The sequence below is a fragment of the Ambystoma mexicanum genome, chromosome 11 (assembly GCF_040938575.1).
Source record: "Ambystoma mexicanum isolate Mex_15411 chromosome 11, UKY_AmexF1_1, whole genome shotgun sequence".
Classification (NCBI taxonomy): Eukaryota; Metazoa; Chordata; class Amphibia; order Caudata; family Ambystomatidae; genus Ambystoma; species Ambystoma mexicanum.
The window spans coordinates 667,815,079-667,841,415 of NC_090934.1; positions in this window are offsets into that span (position 1 = coordinate 667,815,079).

The window sequence follows — 26,337 nt, forward strand, 5'->3', positions numbered from 1 at the left end:
CAGCTCATCACACAGGGTTAGTTTGAGGAGCAATTGAGTCACTCCAATTCGATCACTGCAGTGATCCAACTAGCAGCCGCAGGCTTCAGGAACAGGGCAGAGACACACCGCCCCGGATGTAGGTGAGCGGGCAGTGGGTCTGAGTACCCTCCTTCAAGTCAGTGATTTTCGAGTGGGGGGCCCAGGAGTCCAGGCAGGTCCCAGTACTTAAGCAGTCTCCCAAGCGGCCCACCGAAGTCTACTATGTGGGTGCCCCTCCCCCTCTCACCACTGTTCTCTCCCTCCAGTAGGTCGGAGCTGCTCAGAGTGAGTTCAGACGGAGCTTCACGTGTTCATAATGCTGGATAATAGCTCCGGTGATCAAGCTGGGTCCAAATGTGAAGGATATTCTACAGGATAGTAAGGCCGGAGCCTCTCAGGCAGCGACCATTTCATTAGCCACGCAACGGCGCCCCCTGAGAGGAGAAGACATTCAAGAGAGAAGCTGTGGTCCCATAGTTATCTTGAAAGTTCCTGCAGTAGCCAGTGAGTCCTAGAAAGGCTCTCACCTGGTGTTTGAGTTGTGCGGGTGGCCCAATCTTGTACAGCCTGTACCTTGCAAGTCAAGGACCTAATCTCACCACCTCCTAACTAATGACCAAGGTAGATCACTTTGCTCCGACCAATTTAACATTTACTTGCCTTTATAGTCAGATGGGCCTGTTCAAGAGCCGCAAAACATATCCAAGGTGAAGAAGATGGTCTTCCCTAGTGGGGCTGAACACTGCAATGTCATCCAAGTATGCCATGCAGAGGTCCTCTAACCCATTCAGAACCTGATTCCCCATCCTTTGGAATGTAGCAGGTGCAATCTTTACTCCAAAAGGCATAACCCTAAACTGGCAGTATCCAGTTAAATTGTCGAATGCACATTTTCAAATGCCTTTTTCTCGAAAACAAATTTTCAGGAAAAAAGATGTCTGAATGTGTTTTTTTATTTTATATTTTTTTCGGTTTAGTTAGTAAAAAAAGGGTAAATAAAAAAAACAGGGGGTTGGGGCGAGCCCCCCAAATAAAAAAATAAAATAAAAAACACATTTGAATGTGACATTCAAAAAAGTCACTATAAACCTAAACTGGCACAAGCCCCAGGGGGTGGAAAATACAGTTTTCCCCTTGGCATGGTCTGTCCCTGCTATTTGCAAAAATCCTGAGGTCAAATCAAATGTACTGAGAAACTTGGCAGACCCAAGTTTATCCACCAGTTCATGTGTCCTTGGTAAAGGATGGGACTGCATTCAGAGCCCTATAGTCCACGCAGAATCTCAATTCTTTGGCTACTGCCTTTGGCACTAGCACAACTGGACTAGTCCATGGACTGGTAGATGGCTCAATAACCCCAAGGACAAGCATTTTGTTGCCCTCCTCTTTTATATGTGCTCTGACATGCACAGACATTCTGTAGCCCTTGCTTTTGACAAGAAGACTGTCACCCGTGATGATAGCATGCTGGCCCTAAGGGGTCAAGCCTGGTGTCAGTGAAAACAGTGAGGCAAACTGATTTAATAGAGATTTGCACTCCTCCTGTTGCTGCAGTGTCAGATACGAAGAGAGTTTAACTCCTTCAATGGTTTCATCTGAAGGTTGTTGCCTGAGGAGTTCAGGGGGAGACTCACTGTCCTCCTCCTCTTGAGCAGATGTTAAAAGCAAAGCTCTTAGTTCTCATCTGGGGTCATAAGCCTTCAAACAATTAGTGCGATAGACCTGAGGAGCTTCCTTGGTGTTGCACAAGTCCACTAAATAATTTTCCTCTCCAAGTTTGCCTACAACCTTGAAGGGTCCAATCCATTTGTCTTGTAAGGCTATCTGCCTTGTAGGCCAATGCTTGACTAGAGCCTGACCAGCTTTCACGTTTTCTGATGCTTCGGTCATCATTAGGGCCATCCTCTTCCTGAGCACTAGCACATAATCAGTGACACAGACTGGCTGTAGGGAAGGAGCACTCTCCAACCCTTTCTTTATCAGGGCCAATGGGCCTATGACTGGATGAACGTAGGGGAGCTCAAAGGGGCTGAAACCCACTCGAGATTGAGGCACCTCTCTGTAAGAAAATAAAAGGCACGGCAGTAGAAGGTCCCACTATCTTCTAAGGTGTTCTTATAAGACACATATCATGCTCTTCATAGTTCTGTTAAACCTCTCCACCAAACCATTAGTTTGGGGATGGCAGGCTGTTGAGAACATTTAGGCCACTCAACAGTTTTCCACATGGTCTGCATGTATTGGGACATAATATGTTGTCCCCTGTCAGAGATCCCCTCATTAGGAAACCCCACCATGGTAAACAATACCAAAAAGTGCCTTGGCTACTTGTGCAGTAACAGTTCTCAAATGTATAGCCTCGGGTAACATGGTCTACCACAACCAATACACATTGATTGCCTGAGGTGGTTGGAGGGTCTGAGGGACCAACAATGTCAATCCCCACCCTCCCAAAAGGGACTCGCACCACTGAGAGGGGCACTGAAGGTGCCACATTCTTGGAGCCACATTTTGTACATGTCTAGCAGGTGTGGCAGCTCTGACAATGTTTGTCAACCTCGGCACCCATTTTGGGCCAGTAAAAGTACATAGTAAGCCTCTCTTTGGTCTTCTTGGAGCTCGAGTGACCAGCCAGAGTGATCTCCTGTGCTAGGTGTAGGCACTTAGACCTACCTCCTGAGGTACTACCAGTCACCTGAAGTCCCCCTCGGGTAGACTCTGTAGGCTCACTGTAGAGGAGTCCATCCTCCCAGTAGAGTCTATGCTTCCCTGGCTTTTGCCCTTCCAGTTGGGAAGCTGTCTGTTGTCTGTCTCAGACCTTCTAGAGAGGGACACTCTCTTTGTCTTCTGCTGAAGTTTTCCCTAGAGGGTCCACCTTCTACAAGTAAAGTATGCAGCTCAAGATGGTCTCTAGGATCCAGATCTCCAATGCAGGGACGGCTTTCCTCCAGTTCTGTTGCACCAGCCACTGGGTTTTCAGGAGTTGGTTGATCCTCCCACCCAGCCTCAGCTGGGGAGGGGTCACATGTGTGACCTGGGACTGTCCTCTTGGGTTTTCAGTACAAGTTTGGGTTTGATACCCCTTTTCTTTCCAGAGACTCTGGATTTCTCCTTTGAGCCTTTCTTCTTCTTAGAAGTGGAAGGTTGGCCTGTCTGCTGGTTTGGATTTGCTGGATTTCTCCCTGATCGCTGGTCTCTTAAGGTTGACTCTCTGGCCAATCTTGTCAGCTCCTGTTTCATTTTGCTTGGAGGCCCGGGGGCACACGACACTACTCCAAGAGATTTCAAGTCATTATCCAACAGGACTCTCCCATGGACTTCAGTTTGTGCATTCACAGGGATTCTCACAGCCATATTATTGCACTGGATGAGGGCTGGCAAAATAGGAACCATTTGGAAAGGGCCTCCAGCAAATTTAGTGGGTCCTTTGGGTGCCTTAGCTACACCCTCAGGTTTGAAGAAGCTTTCAACTACAACTGTAATGCTGGCCTTAGCGTCTCTAATGGCAGGGGTCTCCTGGCCATCTACAAGTACAATGTCCTTATAGTATTATTTTGTGTTGTCAGGTATGGTATAATGGACATCTATATTCCATTGTTCCCACGGACTCAAGGACACTAAAGAAACACTTGCATGAACTCCAATGCGTTCTTCAGCCAGTAAGTGAAAGTGCGCACTGACCATTGGTGGTTCAACCACTGGGTGGAGGCTAAGGAGGATGTTTGGCCCCCTGAAGGTTTACCCTTGCATCTAGGATCCCCTTTCACATGGTCAGTAGACCCACTAACAAAACATTTACCAAATGTCTTCTGAAACAGGGGTTTCTGATGACCTCCCTCTGGATGGGCTCCAGAGGGTTCGCTAGCCAAGAATGGTTTCAATTGGGATTTCCCCTTGTGGTGTTTGTGGCTCTTTGGATGGTTGGAATTTGAAAATTATTTTCCCTCTTTGTGTTGCTTCCCCTCTTCTTTTTTATGAGTTGCCCCGGAATCCTTATGAGTGGCCCTGTTGGCTGCCCATTAGTCAGCATCTTGTGCTAGTTTCTTATGATCAAGTTCCTTGGAGTCAGCCAAATGCTGTCTCAGCTCAGGAGAGCAGGCATCAAAAATATTTTCAAGTAAAAACAGGTATCTCATTCCTTCAAAAGGTGTTCACTCTCTAACCCTTAACAGAGCCATCTAGGTTTTTCAAACACTCACACACCCAGGTAGCCAAAGGGCTACCATCAGTCTTTTTGAGGCTTCAAAAGCTTTTAAGGTATTGAGAAGGAGTCTTCTCAAATCTGGCTATTAATGCCAGCTCGACTAGTTCATAGGGCCTCATTACGAGTCAGGCGTTAAGGGGTTAACGGCGCGTAAACAGCGCCGAGCCTTAACGCCTGATTACAAGGTCCCTTAGCGCCATGGTGATTTTAACGCCTGCTTTTTGCAGGCGTTAAAATCCATGGCGCTAAGGGACCATGGTGCTAATTACGCCACCGTCATTTACGGTGGCGTAATTAGTGCCTTCCCCGCTCCCATTATGCCCTATGGGGCAAAAATGGGAATGGGGAAGGGTAAAATGGGAAATGGGGATTTACCGTCCCACTCACGTTGGAATGGGGCGGTAAATCCGCCATACAACATGGTGTAAACATAGTTTACACCATGGTGGTAAGGGTATGACCCAGGCGGTAACTTACCGCCTGGGTCGTAATGAGGCCCATAGTCTTTCCGGTCACTGTGTCATGGGCCGTTGGCGCAGGTGGTCATTGTGGCAGCGTTGGAAGGGGTTTGGGCTGATTACTTATGGCTTTCCCAAGATGGCGCTGTGGAGGTGGAGTGGTGTTTCAGTCTCCAGCAGACCTCTCGGATGCAAGTTCCTCCCCTGTTTTCAAGGGATGCATACACGGCAGCATTGACAGAGCAACATTGCGTTGCTACTCTTTCTGTAGTCACGCTCCGTGAGATCGCATAGCCCTGCAAGTTACTCTGTCCTGATTCCTCCAATCCGTATTCTCTACTAATGTCTTGTTTCCTTCCTTCCTTTCAGCCTCTGCCGTAACTGGCATTCATCTTACTGCCTGCGAGTGCTCCGATCAAGTTCCTTCGTTCTCTGATCCTAATCCATCATCCGAACGTGAGACTGTAGCCATCCATTGTAGGAAAAAAGCACTTATTTGGAAAACCAGGGCGCATTGTAAAACTCTTATCACTTTTTGTTTGCAGTTCCTCCTCCGAGCCGCAGCTAATGTTTTGCCGATACCAAGGAAACCGCGACTGGCGTCTGCAAACCCGCAAGCGGGAGTATGCCTCTCACACACTTGCAGTTCGGCTCAATCTGAATCCACCGCTTCCACTGAGAAGTTTAGGGAGACGTTACGATTCCAGAGCTATTATTAAGCCTTTCTTTTTTTCATCTTGCTCATCATTTTTACATTTCTCTCTCTTCTATCTAGCAGCTCATTCCCATCTTTCCAGAATATCCTTGCCTCGCATGAGAGCTACTATCTATGAACACACACCTATCCTTCGTGTTCCTTGGGGTAAGAGAGGTTTCATTAGAGTTCAACTACCTAAGTAGTTAAGGAGCTGAATCCTTGTCTTGTGTTTATATATCCTCGAGGTCTGCCAGAAACAAGAGCCTGCCCATTAGAGGATAGCTGCTCATCAATCTGGACGGCCCTTCTGCTGAAGACCTGCCCAGAGGTGATGTCCCTTCTGTTTTGGACCACAGGTTTTTTTTCCCAGAGGGTTTCCTTGGAAACCTTATCTCTACTTGTTGGCGTTTTGCTGCAAGTGGTGGCGGGGTGACTAGGGGGATTCTCCTTTCATTTCCTACTGCAGCTTCTGATCCAGGTAGGAGTTCTCCTGTTATGTGTGGAAATAATCTATTGTGGCAAGATACGTTTTAAAGTAGTTTAAGAAACTGGCATTTAACTCCATAATAGCATCACAACCATTCTGGATGGGAGCCTAGACATCAACCATGCAACTAAATCATTCCCTCTTATCTCTTGCAAACCATAGGTGAATTCAAATATACCTAGCAAATCCAACACATCAAGTTTGGGATCATACATACTCACAGCCTCTTTTGGTAAGCGAGATCTCTTTGGACTAGCAGACCGAGAAGACCCTGAAAAGGAAGTAGAATCAAGGGACATATATTTCATTTCATATTCATGCTGCATATCTTTTTTCTCTTATTCTCACCTCTTTGTCTTCAGAGAGTACTGCAAGCTTTTTGAATTCTAGCTCTAATCTCATTCTTTCAAGAGAGAGATTTTCAGGACTTAGATTGTGACCTTTTTGGCGTTCACCGTAGGTAGTGATTTGGGTACAACAGGCTATTGAGGAGGGGAGTTGGTCAACCTTTGAGAATCCTCCTCAGTTTCTGACTCAGGCAGATTGGAGATAAGCTCTAAACTAACATCATTTTCGTCCAGCTCATTCAGGGGATTAGGTGATACAGACAGACTTCATGATGATGATTTAACAACTGAGTAATCAATTCACTCTTTCTTCCTTTTAAACTCAGCTCCCTGTTTCTACACAAATTTTTCAATTGATCAATGGTAAGTGCAGTTATGGCTGCTTCATTAAAGTGTTCCATACTAGGCATTGTTACACGTTATTTTACTCTTTGGTGGAGCTAGCCTTGTGCTTGGTTTATTTGGGCACAAGTAAAACCATTAGCCAATGTAACCACTCTACACCAATCCCATCGCCTGCCACAAGTGTTAGGAAACAATGAGTGCCGTCCAACTAGTGTGGGACTATACAAGACTTATCTGCTTGGTATTAGATAATCCACGTTTTAATATGGGCCTGCACTACACAAGTTGGTAGTGTGACTGAGCAGCCAGGCTCATCTTAAGAAGGGTAATGTGAGCGGTGGAGCTGTACAATTGACATCAGTAAGTACAAGTATCCAAGGAACACTTACACAATTAAAGTTATTAAATTAAAGCATTCTTTACAAAGCATTATCTACTAGTAACATTCAATCAAAGTTAGGTTTCAGTTTTTTAGAGACAATACAAGTTGGCAATTACCTTTCTCATGCTAACACATGTTCCAGCACAAGGTGTGACTTCAGTAAAGGTCAGTATTGCACTTATTGCAGTTACCAATTCCGTTATTGAGTTGTTTAAGGAAGGAAAGCTTAGAACAAGATTTAGAACATACCTTCAATGGTTTGTAAAATAAATACAATCTCCTAAAGGGAGGAAGATAAACATTTACCCCAGCAATAATAGTGTCACCAATTACAATCTAGGAAGGAACAAGTACTACCAAAGCCAGTAGGTTCAGAGAAGTGCCTTTAGGGAGCCCTGACAGCCAAAATCAATGGACAAATTCAATAGTTCTAAAGCACTTCTTCTTATATAAAGTCTTGACAAAGTTAGTAAGTTTCGAAGAAATCAGTGTAACTCAAGTGAGCTACTTTGTAGAGAGCACAAGCTGTTAGGTCAGTGCAGGTGAGTGATGATCAACTCCCAAAAAGTACTTTGCAATACAGGAAGCACAGTTTATGGCTAAAAGGTGAAAACACCAAGCCCTACAGTACCTTTGATTTGAAGAAAAAATTGAAATTAGATAGATGCAGTCTTGGTCAACCATTTTGGCGAGACCTTAAAACATTTTCTTAGTAGGGGATATGTTGGTAGCAGAATGGATGTCCATATATTGTGACTGCCCAATATAAATTTCAAATTTGTTTTCCAAATACGATTATCCAAGTTGCGCCAACATAGTAATTGGAAAAGAAAACACTTTCAAATTTTTGGGTGGTCAAGAATATAATGGTTCTTTTCTGATACGTCTCATTTGTAATAAACTTAAAGTTCCAAGCAGACTTGTTGTTTTTCTCTTGATTTTTTTGTGTTTTATATTATGGATACTAGACTTATTCCATATTTATTTGACAATCCTTTTGAAAGACCTATTTTTTGGAAACCTCAACACGTGTTTCCCCACTTTGTTTTCAGAGGTTCTTCGGAGGATTTATTGATAACTTTCATTGATTCTATAGCTAAATTGAGGATAAAAGGGAAAAGAAAAAAGAAAAAAACATGTTTTTGAAAAAAAAAGATTTTCATATTAAGTTAGTGGATCTACTATAGATTGGCTAAATATGCTGCTATCAACTTTTGAACTTGACTCACCTTGCTATCTTGTGCAGGCTTGTATTGCATCATTTGAAGTCACGTGGGCTCTCCTGTTTTTGTAGATTCACCCTATAGATAAGGAGATTTCTTTCTATTAGTACTCATTTATGAGTGATTTCAATGTACAGGATGTGTAGGGACACAGATTGGCAGGATTTGAAGTAATGCCGTTTTTCTCACCTTTTTATCGAGCGCTGGATTCAAGTGTCCAGAAGTACAGCATTGCTTCAGGGCTGGATTTTTAAATGCAAATCCAAGATGGCTTCCCTTATAAGTGCGCATATGATGATGTCATCACACTCATTTGTGTGACTGTGTCATCACGTTTGTATGCTGGAGCAGCCATCTTTGGCTGGGCTCAAGGTGCCTTTACTATGCAGTACCAACTTTAATCTGCATTTCGTTTTGGGTAAAAATCACAACCTTAAGAATTCAAAAGGAAAAAAAAAATGTTTTGGCTGATAATATTGCCTTTAAGCTGAGGCTTAATATTCAGAAATGTTTTCTTCTCTCTAATATTTTGTTTTTCTTATCTAATGAATGAGCATATTAAGCTATGCCTCATGCATTTAGTTGATACTTATGATCTATGTTTTTTGCTGTCCTGTGTCAGAAAAACATCTAATTCGAAGTTCCCACACATCTTCTTGTCTCTTGTGGGTCAAAGGGTCCCTCTCATTAATGGAGCTGTTTCCTGGTTAAATCGGCAGGTCTCCGTTGAAGCTGCGGCAAGACCAGACTTTCTGGCTCTGACAAACCACATACCTTCTGAATGGGGTCCTCCTGCAGGGATGACTACTGTAAACATACAGTCCCAGACATGAAATGTCACTGTCAATAGATACTGATATGGGAGCTGGCTTCAGATTGACAGTGTGCATATGAAAGGGGTGTTGGGGTTTCCTGTCTCCTTTGTTAGCCTCTACAGCCATGCCCATTTCTGGGCCTGTTTGCATTACTCTGGATTATTATGGATTGCTGCCACCAGCTACAGGGCTCAACAATACAGGGCATATCCATGAAGCCTTTATTAGTTAGTTAGGCTAGTCATGGCAGGGGGAAGGTTTGGCCTTTCCTCTTTGGGAGATGCATCACATACTCCTCCTATTATATCCCAATTAAATGACGGGCGAGGGACTGCGCCTGTAGGCGGTGTCCACCGAGAGTGCACAGCTCTTAAGCGTATGTCGTGTGGTGAACATAGGAAAATGTTTGTGGATTAGCCCCACACATTTTCCGAGGTTGATATACCATCATTCAATTTCATTCAAAATTTCAAAAAAGGCCAAGCAAGCACACACCACCCTGCAGATTGTCAAATTCCTCAGTCTGCCCTCCGCATAAATGTAAGTGATGCCCACTGCCCAACCCCCCAAATGCCTCAAGTACAACACATCTGCATTCCAAAATACATTCCAAAATACATATATTGGGTTATTTTAGGAGTGCAGCAGGTAATCTACACAATGTTCTGATTTGAAAGTGGTAGGGTTTTAAATTGAGCACAGTAATGTCTGTGCTCAACGCCCATACCACCTTACCTTGGCAGGTGGTAAATAAATCTGGTTTGCGGGATGGGAAATAATTAAATAATCTGGGTCTACCTATGGCAGGAATTTATAAAACGAACCCCACGGTATACTGCTGGTGTTGCTGCGAAGTAAGACCCCGCCTGCTAAGGCCTTTTAAAATATTTGGGTTAATGTTGTAATTTGTGCAGCAGCGCTCTGCGTGCGGTTTTAATGCCTCCGGCCCTCTTCCCTTCCTGACCCGGGTCAGGTTCTCTCCTCCCTCTCGTCCCCCTTTCATGATTGGTCTACTCCAACTGAGCCGTGTGTACGAGGCTCTAGGCCCTGCACGGCCCGAGATCAGGCATTTTCCCGGGGTTGCTGCGAGGTGGGCCGCACCTGCTAAGGCCTTTTTAAATCTTTGGGCTAATGTTGTAAATTGTACTTTTTAAATCTTTGGGCTAATGTTGCCATTTATGCTGAATGCCTCCTTCCCTCTTCCTTTGCCAACCCGGCCCAGGTACTCTTCTCCCTCCCGCCCTCCTCTCGTGATTGGTCTAATCACCTGTCTTAACACACCCTCCCACGGAAGCCCTCTGCCTGTGCAGCCCCAGGATAAGTGCCCCAAGGCAAAGGATGGCTCTTACAGTAGCGGCTACAGACAGTGTCTGCAGGGGAGGCCAGGGGCCAGCCACTATCATATACCAAGCCCATACCACCTACAATCAGTATACACGCATTTCGCCGACCTATTTTTGGTCGTGGTACTTTTCATCGCAGGATTTTACACCGCCAGAAACCCTGTTTTTTTATTTTTTATTTTGGGGGGTGTTTTGTTGGGGTTGGGGTATTATTATAATAGTACGGGGGGGCTGAGGGGGAACCCCCCCACAATAAAAAAACCCCAAAAACAGGGTTTCTGGTGATGTAAAATCCGGCGATGAAAAGTACCACAACCAAAAATAGGTCGGCAAAATCACGTAGAACCCTACAATCACCTCCCCTTCTTTCAGTGGCATGTAACAACAAAACTAGCACTCTGCACCCTTTTACCTAGTTTAAGCTCAACGCACTGAGCTCAAGAGAAGAACCAGCAGCGCCCCCACCTGGGTCCCTCGGCGAACTATCATACTCCAAGCTCCCCCCCCTCAAAAACAGCCAACAACGAGGTGGCTGCAAAGGCATAAACCCACCTCCAAGCCAGCATTAGCAGCCAGCTGCAGTACCCTGACTCGACACACGACGAACAGACTGCCGTCAACTAGCATCAATGGATAAGGTAGGAAAAATTTACAATTTACAACTCACACAGTTAGTATTATACTAAACCTAGGCCTCTCTCCCACTATACAGGACTCTCAAATCTAGGTGTAGCCTTCATCCCTGCCTATTATATTGTGAATCCTACTGTATTGTGAAGCCTAGGCCTCTCTCCCACTATACAGGCCTCTAAAATTCTTCAGGTGTAGCCTTCATCTCTGCCTATTGTATTGTAAAACCTATTGTATTGTGAAACCTAGGCCTCACTCCCACTATACATGACTCTAAAATCTTGGTGTAGGCTTCATCTCTGCCTATTATATTGTGAAACCTACTGTATTGGGAAACCTAGCCCTCTATTCCATTATACAGGACTCTCAAATCTAGGTGTAGCCTTCATCTCTGCCTATTATATTGTGAAACCTACTGTATTCTGAAACCTAGGCCTCTCTCCCACTTTACAGGACACTCAAATTCAGGTGTAGCCTTCATCTCTGCCTATTATATTGTGAAACCTACTGTATTGTGAAACCTAGCCTCTCCGCCAATATATAGGACTCTCAAACCTAGGTGTGTCTTCCATCTCCGCCTATTGTACCATTGAAACCTACTGTACCATAAACCTAGGCCTCCTTCCCACTATACAGGACTCTCAAATCTAGGTATATCTTCATCTCTACCTATTACATTGTGAAACCTGCTGTACTGTGAAATATAGGTGTAGCCTCTATCTCTGCCTATTATTTTGCGAAACCTACTGTATTGTGAAACCTAGGCCTCTCTCCCACTACACAGGACTCTCAAATCTAGGTGTAGCCTATTTCTCTGTCTATAATATTGTGATACCTACTGTATTGTGAAACCTAGGCCTCTCTTTCACTATACAGGACTCTCAAATCTAGGTGTAGCCTCCATCTCTGCCAATAATATTGTGAAACCTACTGTTCTGTGAAATCTAGGTGTAGCCTCCATCTCTGCCTATTATATTGTGAAACCTACTATATAGTGCAACTTAGGCCTCTCTCCCACTATACAGGACTCTCAAATCTAGGTGTGTCCTCCATCTCTGCCTATTTACTGTTGAAACCCACTGAACTGTGAAACCTAGACCATGTCTGCCTATTTTTCTGTGAAACATACTGTACTCTGAAACCCAGGCCATCTCTGCCTAACATAGTGTGAATCCAATTGTATTGTGAAACCTAGGCCTCTCCCCACTATACAGGACTCTCAAATCTAGGTTTGTCTTCTCCGGTACCTATACTGCATTGTGAAACCTAGGACTCCCTCCCACTATAAAGGACTCTCAAATCTAGGTGTCTCTATCCCTTACCCAAATTGCAACGTGAAACCCAATATACAGGATCTCCAAATCTAATTGTATCCACCAATAACTGCCTTTATACTGTAAAACCCAATTTATTTGAAACCTATGCCTCCCCCCTAGGGTATAGGACTCTCAAATTCAGGCCTGTTTCTTCTGCTGCACTGGACAAAGATCGCTCCAGCCAACCAATTTCGAAGCCTACAGTACGTATATCACACACCACCAGTGTGGACACATGCCACAGGCACGGCCAAGCATCCATGCACCATATAATGCAGCTTTGGCTACGCTCTTCTGGTCTAGCATTGTATATAGCTATTCAGACTGAAACACCTGATGTACCTCAACACCTCCGTCACTATCATACAGCGACTACCAACCGAAAGGAACTCGGTAGAGCCCGCCACACATCAACTCTCTCAAATATACCAATCTATCGCAAACCAGCAACAGCACCCACCCACATGCCTGGCCTCGAGCATAGCCAGCCACCCAAGTCCTAGACCGGCAAAATGCACACATGCATCTCCTAAACTAAACTCTTTAGAATTTTTCAGTAGATTGACTACGGTCACCAAGGGCATTACAACCGATAAAGCGCATTGAGGCCACACAAGTGGGGAAAGAGTGCTATATAAATAACCAAATACAATACAATACAATAACATACAATACAATGCAATTTATAAGAAAAAAAAAGTATGACAAATATTGCAGTCAGTATACATTTCATGACTAGATGGTAGTTCCATTAGTTCAGGGCTCAAATTGGATTATGTATACAATGTTCCAGCTGGATTCCTCCTTGCTACAGCTTGGCACACCCTTGTTCCTGGACCTTGGTCATGGTAACGGAAGAGAGTACTCGGGAGAGGGACTCCCCAGCAATGGATTTACTTTGTTTCAGTGGCACTTTTGTGTTTTGGCACCTTTTCCTCTGCGTCAATAAAGAACGAGAACCTCTAGTGTGAAGAAGCTTGCTCCCTCGGTCCTGGACTCTGGTGAGGGGACTCTGGATCAAAATATCCTGCTATGATAGGGTCCTCTGGTTGCCCACGAAGATTTGGACAGATTTGGACATCGCAAGATGATGCACACGTAAATGGTCACAGGACCCCTGGCATTGGGCTCCTGCAGATCTGGTGAGGCATAGCAAGTCGTGGGTTGTCCCAAATGGAAGCGTGGCTTGAGATTGGTTGGTCCTACCAACCTAAGGAAGGATGTCGTCCCGTACCGGTCTTCCCAGTTGATATGAAAATGGGGTCAGCACAGCTGCAGGGCGTTACCGGGCCCTTCATTCTCTGCTGGTGTCTCGTCATGTCTTCTTCTTTGGATGTTCCTATCCCATGGTCGACTCTACCTATAGTCCCAAAAACCTCGCTTTTTATGTGATTTCCCATTCATTCACAGCCTATGCTGTCAATTGCACAACAAAATGTCTAATTCCATTATTGATGTAATCAGTTATATACAATGTAATTAGTGTTCTCGCCAGTGATGGCATCAGTGATGTTCTTTGTAATGTCATCAGTGTTCTCACACAACATGTAATTAGTGATGTCATCAGTTATGTGATCCTTGATGTCATCATTGTGGTCATAGGCTGTGCAACAGGAGGCGTGAAGTTAAAGTGTCTTTAGCAGAATTTCAGGGGTTGTATTGTGTTAAGTTCTCACCTTAACGTACCTGCAACTAAAGTTTTTTCCTTGTAGTTCGAAGGTTTTGTTACAATTTATTGCTCACCTTAATGTCAGACAGGGTAGAGAGGTTGTAGCCCACACTAAATTATACTTTCTGTGTAGGCAGGCAGCTCAGACTCTATTGTTCGAAATCACTGGGAAAAATGAAAGTATGATTGTTTATCAAAACCACGAGATGAACTATAATGCTCAAGAAGTCAACATATTGAATAATTGAAACATTGAAAAAATGGAATCTCTAGTCTACATATGTTTCCAGTATACCAATATTCCATTTATTTACTGATATTTACAGATCCCTACACACAAATCCATCACATGGTGTGACCACAATACTATAACCACTGTTTGATATGCATTGATCCACAAAACTGGAAGTCTTTTTAATGATAAACTAGTGATTTGTCACATATACAGTAGTTAGAAATTGTGTTTTAGATTCTGTAGGAAGAGACTGGTGACTGGCTGTTTGCATTTTAGGGTTTGCCATGATGCAACATACCTCACCATAGAAGCCTAAGGTGAGACTGTTCCAATGTCTTTGCCAATAGGCGATTGGCTTTGGCAAAGTAAAGTGGATATCATGTTTGGCTAAGCTGAGATAAGCCATCTATTTTAAACAAAATTCTTTGAAGACTGTCCTGAAGAAGGTGGCAATAAATAACCAACCACCGAAACCGGTAGACACGCAGTTAGTAAGGGCTCATCAATAACCGCCATACACTAAAAATACCAGACAGTTTTAACTGGCTATTATGCCATTCAGCTGACTGGTTTATTCTTCAAATACATCAATTTATGTCTTTTAGAAATGTGTTATTTCAATATTTTTTTTTTTACTTTGGTCAACAACAGAAAAACAGTGGTACTGGATATTAAAGTTAAATATTGCTATTGAGATACAAATAGGACTGTATACCTTAGACTACCCACTATGTATTGGAAAATAATACTGCATGAATGAGAAAGAAAAAAGACTAATATTTAGAATACCAAAAACATCATCTGCTTCCTGTATTTTATCCACTAATATACAGGTGGCCCACCAGCATACTCTAGGGCCAGAACCACGGATAGGAAGGGTGATTTAGAAAACGTTCACTCTCCCCTTCTTTTCCTGTCTTCTGTTCCATTAATAGCTCCAGTTGAAATGACAACAGAATTAACTCCCTCAATACTAATCTATTTGATTGGAGTGTAAAGTTGGCTACTGCATTCTGAAACTGTTCCTTCCTTTTTCTCTCAGTACATAGGTAGACTGTCTCTTCCAGAAATTGTATTGATTACAGTAAAACTTGCAGGGTGCTTAAGTCACAGCCAACAAAATGCTAGGTTTCCCTGTTCAGGCTGCAACGCTGGCCCAGAGGCAGCAGGATGTGCAGTCCACTGTGGATGTTTCTGCACAACCTCCTGTCCCTCGGCCATCTGCTGTGGCAGTAACTACCTTTGTGGATGCCCTCCTTGAGACTGAAGTAGCCAGCCAAGATTTGGTACAGACCATGCTGACTGCTCTCTTGAGGAAGACCTCTACGATTCATAATTCTGTTTCAGCTACTCACAAGGAGCTTTCTCAGCATCACAAGTCGATGAGCTTGCCACAATGCCCGGTCTGGTTGTGCCCACGTCCCTACCTATGGTAGTGTTCCCAAGTATGCCACATGAGGTGGTAACTGTGCCTGCTGAGGCACAGACAGTGGAGGGACATCTGTCACGCAAGGCTAGTGCAGTTGCTGTGACCCCCTACATATGTCATTCAGAAGAGGGGGTGCCTATGCAATTTACAGTCTGCCAGGCAGCAACAGATGAGGAGTGTGAGGAGGCAGTTGTTTCAGGGCCATTCCACCACAAGGAGGCAAATCAGGCAACACATGGAAAACATCTGGAAGGTGGAAAGTAGGTGGTTGAGGCAGATGGTGTGCATCAGAACACAGTATGAGATGGTGGAGGTTCAGAGGGCTAGGGAGGCAACCATTGCCAGGACCAGGCAGAGGTGACAGAGATGTGGACAATGAGGCATGCAGCATCCTGGAGGGATGGTTACAGGGAAATAGAGGTGGATCGGAGGTGAATGGGTGAGGGCCTGCAAGTCCTTCAGGCAAGAACAGAGGCCCGCTTCCAGGTAGAGTATGAGGAGTGTGACTCTGCCCTGGTGGAAGCATTGAAAGACATTTGAGCCCGCTGCCTGTGTATATAGTTCTTAGTGTTAGGTTTCATTTTGGACTTTTATTTTCATCCCTGGACATTTTACACTTGCCCATATTTTATCATTGTAGTGTACATTTTTACATACAAGTTTCTGAAACTTGATAACACACTTGTTGCAGTCTCTTTGTCCATATGCAAATTCACTTTTTCCATGTTATCCAAATGCATTTCTTCTTCGACTGTCACATGAGTTGGTGCCTCACTGTGGATGTGTGTGCTTCACTCATCACTTGTTCACTTGTTATTTGGTAGCTGCATCCCTACCAAAGCATGGCAACCCCCCTGCACAGATAGGCAATCACCTACTACCAACTCTCATATTATGCTGCTCATCTGCCACTCAAATGCTGCATATTCACATGATTGATTATTCTGTCTGGTTGTACACATTATCCGTCTTCTTGAATCGCAACTCTCTGACAGCCTTCCCATCACCCAACCTCTACAGGTGTCACTTGCAGGGACGTTGCCACCCCTGCCTACCTTCCTTCCTTCCTTTCTACAGGATACTATGTATATACGCATTACCTATGACTTAGTACAATCTGTGATTTCTCAGAGTTGGGTCTTTCAAGGGAATTCACCTACAGCGCTTTGAGGCCATTACAATGGCACATCGACACAATGAGATGTATCATTGCTTTCCATTGCATGACTATGTCACAAATAAATGGTGTGGTCAATGAGTAGTTGGTGCTACATTTTGCTGTCCTGTTGAAGTTCAACTGAGTGTGATGTACCAGGTAGTACTGTAAGGATCTACAGACCTGCAGCTGTGCTCCCAGTTGTTCAAGTTGGAGGAGGATATGTGGCTGGTGTACTTCATGTTGGAGGTATGTCAGAGGAGTTGAGGTAAGTTGCTGTCCAACATTGGAGAGGTAGGGGTGTAATCTGGCAGGGCCAGCCCGGGGTAGTGGACAGAGGTGACTGGGGGTGGCCAGGTGTGTCAGGACTTTAGGCGGCAGCCTGGGGAAGTGGGTGGAGGTGAGTAGGGATGGTGGGGGTGGTAGGACTTGAGGGGGCAGCATGGGGTAGTAGGCGCAGGTGAGTAGGGGTCGTGGGGGGTGGCAGGACTTCAGGGGGTAGTCTAGGGTTGTGGGCGAATGTGAGTGGGGATGGTGGGGGTGGCAGGACTTCAGGGGCAGTATGGGGTAGTGGGCAGAGGTGTGTGTGGGGTCAGAAGGACTTGATGGGGCTGCCTGAGGGCTGTAGCAGAGGTTAGGGGGTTACAGATGGGGTTGTCCTGGCAGGGGGATTCCTGGGGGTTGTAGCAGATGTCACGGGGGTGTGGGGAGATGGGTGTACAGGCAGAGGGCGGCCCAGGGGTTGTGGTGGAGGTCAGGGGATGTAGGGAGTGTTTGTACAGGCAGGGAGCTGCCTGGAGGTTAGGTTGTGGCAGAGGTCAGGGGGTGTATGGAGGGGGTTGTATTGGCAGGGGGCTACCTGGGGGTTGTTTCAGAGGTCAGGGGGTCATGGGGGGCTGTACTGGCAGGGGGCTGCCTGGCGGTTCTGATAAAGGTCAAGGGAGTGTGGATTCGGGTGTACTGGCAGGGGGGCTACCTGAAGTGTTGTGGCAAAGGTCAGCATATGTGTGGAGGGGGTGTATTTTCGGGGGCTGCCATGTGGTTGTGGCAGAGGTCAGGGTGGTGTGGAGGTTTACTGGCAGGTGGCTGCCTGGGGGTTCTGGCAGATCAGGGGTGTGGAGGGAGGCGGGTGTCCTGACAGGGGCTTCCTGGGGGTTGTGGTGGAGGACAGGGGGTGTGAGCACGGGGGTGTACTGGCAGGGGGCTACCTAGCTGTTGTGGTGGAGGTCAGTGGGGTGAGGAAAAGGGGTGTACTGGCAGGGGGCTGCCTTGGGGGTTGCGGCTGAGGTCAAGGGGGATGAGGCATGGTATCAGGACTAGAGGGGGCTGCTATGACTTAGGGGTGAAGGGCAGCTGTTTAGGTGGCTTGAAACTAGGTGTAACAGCATTCAGTTTCACTGGGGTGCTGCCTTTAGTTGAGTGGGGATGGCACGCAGTTTTGCTGGGGTGCTGCCTTGAGTTGCATGGGGTTGGCACGCAGTTTCCCCTGGGATGCTGCCTTGAATTACGGATTCACGGTTTGCAATTTGCCAGGGGGCTGCCTTGAGTTACGGGGGGGTTGCACACAGTTTCGCTGTGGTGCTGCCTTGAGTTGCGTGGAGATTGTACCAAGTTTCGCCAGGGTGCTGCCCTGAGTTCCGAGTTCACATTCTGAAGTTTCGTCGTGGGGCTGTCTTGAGTTACGGGGATGGCACGCAGTTTCACCAGGGTGCTGGATGGTGCGAAAAGGTAGGCACAAAGGTTATTTGTTGCTGGTTTTTGTTTGCATGGGGCCGTGTTGTGGGTCTTGCAGACGCAACTCAATTTTCTTTGCGCCTCGGGTTACTTTGTACTTTTGAATCGATGAATACGAGGAACGCACAAAAAACTCTTACGCGCAAGTAGGTGTAAAGTTTTTTTAGGCACTAAGTACTTTGCGAGGACTTTGCACCTTTTCTATGAATCGGGCCCTAAGTGTCCATAAAGCTGCAGGAATTGTTGTGCCTACGATGAGTGATAGGATTGTGCATTGGCATCCTATGCCTTCTAATTGCACCCATGTCTTCAACTTCCTTAAGCTTTTCCGGGCTGGCAATGGAGGCAGCAATATCCTGGTTTCACTATACCTCTGTTGTTTGCTGGTTCTCCACCCCACCCTTGCAGTACTTTCTTGTAGTTAGATCGTACAATAAAGTTATTAAATGTAGGCATAGAAACTTTTGGCCAAACTAAAATGACAGCAGTCCTTGGTCTTAAGAATTCAGTTCTTCTGAGCATAGAAAACACATCTGAAAACACCTCTAAGGGTCTGTCATAGTAAGGGAAACATGTAGTACTTCCTTAGCAAATCTTTCACCTAATTCACCTATGATTGACAACAATGAGTTGTTGCTTAATCATTGTTTACATCTGAAGCAAAACTCACTTGCCCCAAATGATTTTAATTACATTAACGCTGGTATAGCTGTGTCGGCTAACTCTGTCCTAGGGAATCTGGATACTCCTACACATATTGGCCATAATGAAAATTAGGGAGGAGTTTAGGAGTTACTAAAGAGGGGAATTTCAGAGTGTGTTCCTGAGTGTGCATCAGGGACTGAATCAGATCGGATTATTTCTACTTTGGACACCTTGGATATAATCACTTCACTTCAAAGTTAGACACACTTTTTCTACCCTGCTCGAAAGTGGCAGAGGACCACAGTGAAACTAAACGCATTTTGGCGTGTGTGGTCAATGTTATTCTTTCTACATAGGCTGAAGCAGGTGAGTAAATAGATTTGGCCTGCTGCAAACCTCACCCAGTTGACTTTGGAAATTAATTAGAGGCGGATGGTACATCTGGTGGTATATCTGGGATGGAAAGCGGGTAGGGAGAGCGGTTACCTGAATGGTTACAGAGACAATTAAACACTCAAATCATGGGTCCATATCATGTGGTTTCATATACAGACTTGTTAAAAGTTACTGCAGATTCTGAGGAGCATGTAATTAAAGCTATTAATCTGGAGAAATCCTTGCTTAAAAGTCCAGTTACTCCTGTAAAGAAGAAGAGGGGATGTCGATCAGTTTTAGCAATGCCCAGGCAAAGAAAAAGCAAGTAAACCTCTACTAACAAAATTCCTTCTCGTGTTGCCTATATTAAGTTGACTAATATGACTAAAGGAAGTGATTTAAGGGATGGTAAATATATTGTTTCCAATGAGTCTTCAGATGGCTTGGTGCGACAAAGGTACTCCATGGCCCAATGGATAAATGGGTTCAGCACAATAGTTCTGATATTGGGGGCCTCAGCATTCTGAAAGAGCATGTGAATTTTAGTGAGCAGTCCTTGAATAGCGAACAAAGCCTAAGGAGGGCTTTTGCCCCTGTCTACACAGATTGTTGCTCAGAGTCTATGGGTTGGACGGCTGCAGGCTGTGTGTGCCCTGTGGTTCTGGTTTTTGTTGGTCTGCACCCCTGTGCGGATCCTCTATCAGGGCCCCTGGCCATGTGGCTTATTCTACTTCTTTTGGTAATAACCCTTTGACCTATGTAAGTCATGAGCGCCATGCCAAAAATCCATTGTCATTATGTAAGGTAGCTAGCAAGGGGGGCTTTGGTAAAAATCAGATGACATGGCCAGCGTATGTAGATGCCTTAAGAGTGAAAACACCCTTTCATGTACAACCTGTCACAGATGTATCAGAGGGTGATAGGGGTCTAGGCTCTAAATATCAAAACATTGTAGAATAAGTACCTGGTGAAACTAGTCCTTATTTAAATCGCACATGGTTAACTCATGTATTTCATTGTATTGCAGATAAATTCATGATTTCCATTGTATTGCAGATTTACGGGGGATTACATCAGATGGCATTGTGAGTCTAGAATTACCGGCACATTATAGCCAAACTAATTGGGTGCTGGTTTCTTTGGTTTCCCCTCTGGTAGTGGAGCGGATATGTAATAACCCCAAATCATCTTGTGATCTAGGGTTTGATGTGTTTTCTTTTTACCCCGCTTCTATGCCCCCGGGTCATAAGGCTAATGTTGGTACACAACTAGATGGTCTCTATAGGTTGATTGTATCAGATATGAAGAGTAGGGAGATGGGCTGAGAATGTGAGCAGAAGAGAGTTTCTGGCTCTTGGGTGAGGGTAACTTATTATGGAGGCTGAATTGGGGACTTCTATGACTGCCGGTTGAAACCGATGTTTCTAATAAGTACATGTTTGATAATTGTGTAGTACAGAGATTGCACAGCAATGAGACCTTTTGGAATGATTTGTTCAGGACGAGACAAGTACCCATGGTAACGCTGGAGGTTAGTAGACCTGTGTGACCACTATTGGATTTGTTCCCAGAGGTATGACTGAGCACAACTGTAAAGCATACTGGTAGGACAAATACTGGATGTTTGAAGCTGGAATATTGCAGGTGCTGAATCTAAATTTAGGGATCCAGAAATAGGGACCTTTTTGAAACAACATGATGTAGTGTTATTACTAGAAACATGGTTGATTAGGGATCTGCTACTGGATAGGTTGGTATTTTTAAATGTGAAGGATTGTAAGAAGAAAAGGGGCCGATGCATTCGGGGTTTGACCATACTAATTAGGACTTCTCTGAATTATGGAATTAAAGAAATGGTAACCAAATCTGAATATGTACAGCATGTGACTTTGACTACAAAGTGTGGGGCCAATATAATAATAGTTAACGTGTACAACAGTCCCCACTCAGTGGAAATCAATAAACTGGAGCAACTGAAAACTTTAGTGGAGGGTGCTATTTTGGATGAATTGGATGGTCACACAGTGTTGTTATTGAGGGGTGATTTTAATGTTTAGTTGGGGCTGGGGGGTACCGGTAGATTCATATGATGTGTGGGAAGGTATGGGCCTCATTACGACTATGGCGGTAGCCGTGCCGGTAATTACCGGCACAGCTGCCACCGGAATCATTCCTTTTTTGGCGTCCAGCAATGGGCCATTACCGGGGCATTCCGGCCCCACTGGACCCGGTAATTGCCCATTGACTGGTGCCAGTATTTATTACTCCCCATTCCCATTTGAGCCCCATAGGACTCAATGGGAATGGGGAGGCCAGTAGCGCTGGCCCCGTCAATAACGGTGGATAATAATCCAGTTGATCAATGGATTGTAACAAGAGCCCGTTTTAACTTACTGCTTTTGCAAGATACCACAAGAAATTGGCAGGGGTATGCTAAGAATTCGACCTATCCATGCTGGGAAACTCTAGCAGAGGATCTTTTAAATTTTGTTATATTTTGCCCCGTTACATTGAGATTAAGAACCTGACAATTATTCCACCGTTAAAACCAGTACGAATCACCCATTGTCGCCCGTCCCTCCATTTTTTACTTTGGACGGACTCGGTTTTCACCGCGGCGTTGCCTGGGGGGCTAAAGGGGCTATAGCCTCAGTTCTTTTGGTTGTAGCCCCGGAAAGAATATCAGGAGCTACAACCAAAAAGCTAGCTGGCCCCCAATCCAAACAGTTCCGACATTAGCGTAGCCACGGGTCTTTTCCAGACCTAGCAAACAGAAATGTATTTTTGATAGATGGTGTAGTATGTTTTCATTTTTGGAAGACTCCGATTTGAATCTTTGTATGTGTTTTGATCTTGTTAAATCGTGTGGTACATTGCTGTAATATTTCAATCTGATTTCATGTGTACTTGCTTTTATGGTATATGTTACCGAAATAAATCTGATATGATGATGTAAGCATAGAGGAGATTTCCATCCCCGAATTTCATTCAGTTGAGCAGACAAATAAAGGTCATGTTCTTCTGGGCCCTCATTTTCCTTATGGACGATCTGTTTGTGAAGTCAATCCCTACTCTAATAATGTGACTTCACACATCTGCTGCATGCAATTGTGCTGCTTTCAGGAACAGGAGTGCATTGCATGTTGGGGTTTGGTGCCTGCAATACTATCCTTCAATAGAGATTATTATGTGTTGACTGTCACCTGCCCCACATATGCGTGCGGAACGAGCATTTCTTTGTGTGTGCGTATTCGATTCATGCTTCTCTATATACAGTGCAACATTTAATGATGTCTCTGTTTCTTCTGCATGAATTGATGCTTCACTTATGATGGGGCCACACTTCTCACATAGCGCTTTCTTCCCGCACAGACGAATAGTGCAAAGCGTTTTCCACTTGATAGTCTCTATCCCAGGGCCATACATTTTAGTTTCTCTTAAGGTGAGAAACTATAATGTTATTTTAATTCAAAAAAATGCTCTCCATGCTGCTCAGTTTATATAAAAGACTACCACAAACAACGTAACATAAAAGCGTAACATCATATTAACGTTTTGAAAATGGCTGCCCTTGTACTGCAAAGGTGCGTTGGTTCTAAACGGTAATTACTTCGTGACAAGTTTGGTGGCTTCATGCTTCCCAGTGCGGGTTCTCCTTCCTCTCTTGTGTGTTGTTTACTCTCACGTCTGTCCTGTTTCAATTGAACAAGATTGCATTCAACAGTGGGCGTAGGCAATTGATTTTCCGCCCACCAGAAACAAGACTGACTAAGCAAATCAATGCAAACCACTGCATACACCAACCTTTCTTAATACAATGAGAACGTTCGACAGCAAACTTCCTCTCTGTTAAGACCGACATCTTGTAAGGAAATAACAAGAGGCCACCAGATACAAATGATCCTTAGCTAGGTTATGCGCAAAATAAAAACCCATTTAACAAATTAAGAGTTCTGATCAAGTATTTGTCTTATGATTGTCACGATGTACTACAAAGAATGTATTTCTATTCTTTGTGTTTTTTGCCATTCAGATTCATAGAAAGTACTGTATATTTTTCGGAGTGGCTATAATTCAAAAAATGCCGCTGCATTATTGATCAAATTCCCCTTCAAACTGTAGTTACAGAGATCAGGGCATTTATGACTCAGACAGATTTAGGGCAGGTTGCTTATGACATTTCCGTGAGGTAGAGACGCGTAAAAATCATGCATCCACTCACTGCTTTTTGATCAGGTTGTGCTTCAGGGTTTTGCTTAATTATTTTCTTCTGTTTTTTTTTTTTTTTGTATTCAAGCCTTCAGAATCTGTACAACCTTTTGGAGAGTTTGCTGCATTAGGTGTTCGGTATCATCACCCGCATCATAAATGAAAGCACACATTTAAACCGACCAGTTCGCCAATATTTCTGTTTTCACTGGTGCGTTCAAAGAATCAGGGTCAGGTCGGGAGTATTGGTGAAGAGGTGTGATATTTATAGCAACTCCATGCCATTTGTCGAACCATTTCAGCACAGTCCCTATAGTAAGGTAATTCCAGCTGACTGCCGAGGGCATCTGTGATCCCAAGAGTGGATTTCTTACCATCAGCAGCGTGGCACCATATCGCCCATTAAAAAAAATAAAAATAAATCAGGCCTCATTGTAAGGGACAGAGTATCCAGCGACTTACACCAACACTGTACAAGCTGTATAATGCAAAGCGTTATTAGCTTTAAGCTCAGGACTTGTCCAAGTTATCACACATTGACACGGGTCAATAATCTGGCCAAAGTGGGTGCTATTGTTTCAGGATCCAAAAATGAGTGTGGTGCTGCTTACTGAGGAGCGGAAAAACATGTTGTAGTCTTCTCTTCTTCTTCAACTGCAATCATGTATTACAAAGCCAGCTTATTATTTTTTTGGTGGGGGACGGGGGTTCAAATTACAGAGTAGAATCAACAACGTAAGTAAACCAACACCTTGGAAGAGCACATCAAACCATACCGAAGTTATCTATAAGATTAGCACCCCGGGCGGGGGGCCACCCAATCAGGTGGCTAGGAACACAGGCTTGAACCGCGGGTAAAAGTCTGTGTTCCAAGCCACCTGGCGGCCGGCTCTCCCCACCGCCATATTCCCCCTACCCTCAAAACCCCTGCACTCCCACTTTCTTCATTGCAGCTGCAGCAGCAGACGCCGCATCCGCACCTTCCTCTCATCTTCCCATGACCGGTATGGAGCCCCGCCTTCCCTTTCCATGTTGGCTATGTTGGTAAAGGATTTTCCTTCCAACAACGGGACGTGTGCGCGGCGTCCCATTGTAGGAAGGAAAATGCATTTTTATTAGCACCCCGGGGTTGACGCTTTGGTAACCCGGGGTGCTAATGGCCTTATGTACCCATTCCACAGGAAACACTGGGAGATAAACGGCCCCTGGCGTCCCCCGTTAAACTAGTACTTAACGGCACAGGAAAGTCAATAAATGTAATCAGTAACAGCTGAAGGAATGTTTACTAATAATTAGTCAGTCTATAATTCTGGGGAAGTTTTACATAGGAATGCAGTAAATGCCATCCAGATGCTTTTGGGGCAGGTGCAGGGATGGCTGTATTTATATGGAGTTCCTCTCAATTATTGGCCCACAGCATTGGGGCTTCATCCAAGTCACAGCAACCTGTTTCAAAGCTAAGAGCAGGGCAAGGTTCACTAATCTACTGAAGCATGTAATTGGGTCTGGGTGTATAGATGTCTCCACTGTATCTTCATAGCTAGCTGTAATTTCACACCAGAACCTGCTTACTTCAGGACAGATCCATGCAAGATGCTAGAACCCAGCATCATCCTTTTTGCATCTCGGGCATGCACATGTTGCAGTTGGGCCAAATGTTCTTATTTTGAACAGGATATAATAAATCTGTTGCAGTAATTGAATGTAAACATTGATACTGGGGATTCAAAGAGATGTGTCTTGTTTGGATTTAGTGTTTGCCAATATCTTACTGTTAGCGTTCTGCCAATATCAGCTTCTCAATGCTTTCGAGGCACTGAAGTTGTACATTCACACCATTCCGTAACAAACGTATACAAAGTTGAGACCATGGCCCTCATTCTGACTCAGGCGTTAAGGGGTTTACGGCGCCAACGCCTGATTACAAGGTTCCCTTTGCGAGATGGCTTTTAACGGCTGCTTTTTTGCAGCCGTTAAAATCCATGCCGCAAAGGGACCTTGGCGATAATTACGGCACCGTAATTTACGGTGCCGTAATTATCGCCTTTCCCCATTCCCATTATGCACTATGGGGCGAAAATGGGAATGGGGAAGGGTAAAATGGGAAATGGGGATTTACTGCCCCACTCACCTTGGAATGGGGCAGTAAATCCACCAACCACCACGCCATGGTGGTAATGGTACGACCCAGGCGGTAATTTACCGCCTGGGTCGCAATGAGGGCCCATGTGTGTAGAAGAGCCTGGTTTAACTACATAGGACATAAGTGTGCTGGGTTTATACATGGCTCAGGTGGCTGGAACCTTTGTGCCATGTCCCCTTCGATTCTGCTATATAGTACGGGTAGAGGAACAGGTAAACACTATCTCACCAGCTCCCACCCCCTCAGCACCGTCATACTGGAACAGTCGGAGAAGAGCACTAAATGGGACCCACTGCATTCTTCCCATACTGAGTTGAGTGTATGAGAGACATTATGCACTCAGACAGACATATAGAATGTACTCTCGCACTGAAGGTGTGGAAGGATGTTGCATGTAAGATTGCTATAAGGAAGATGCAGCCAAGATGTCAGAATGCATCACTGAATATTATAGATGATATTAAAGTGAAATCT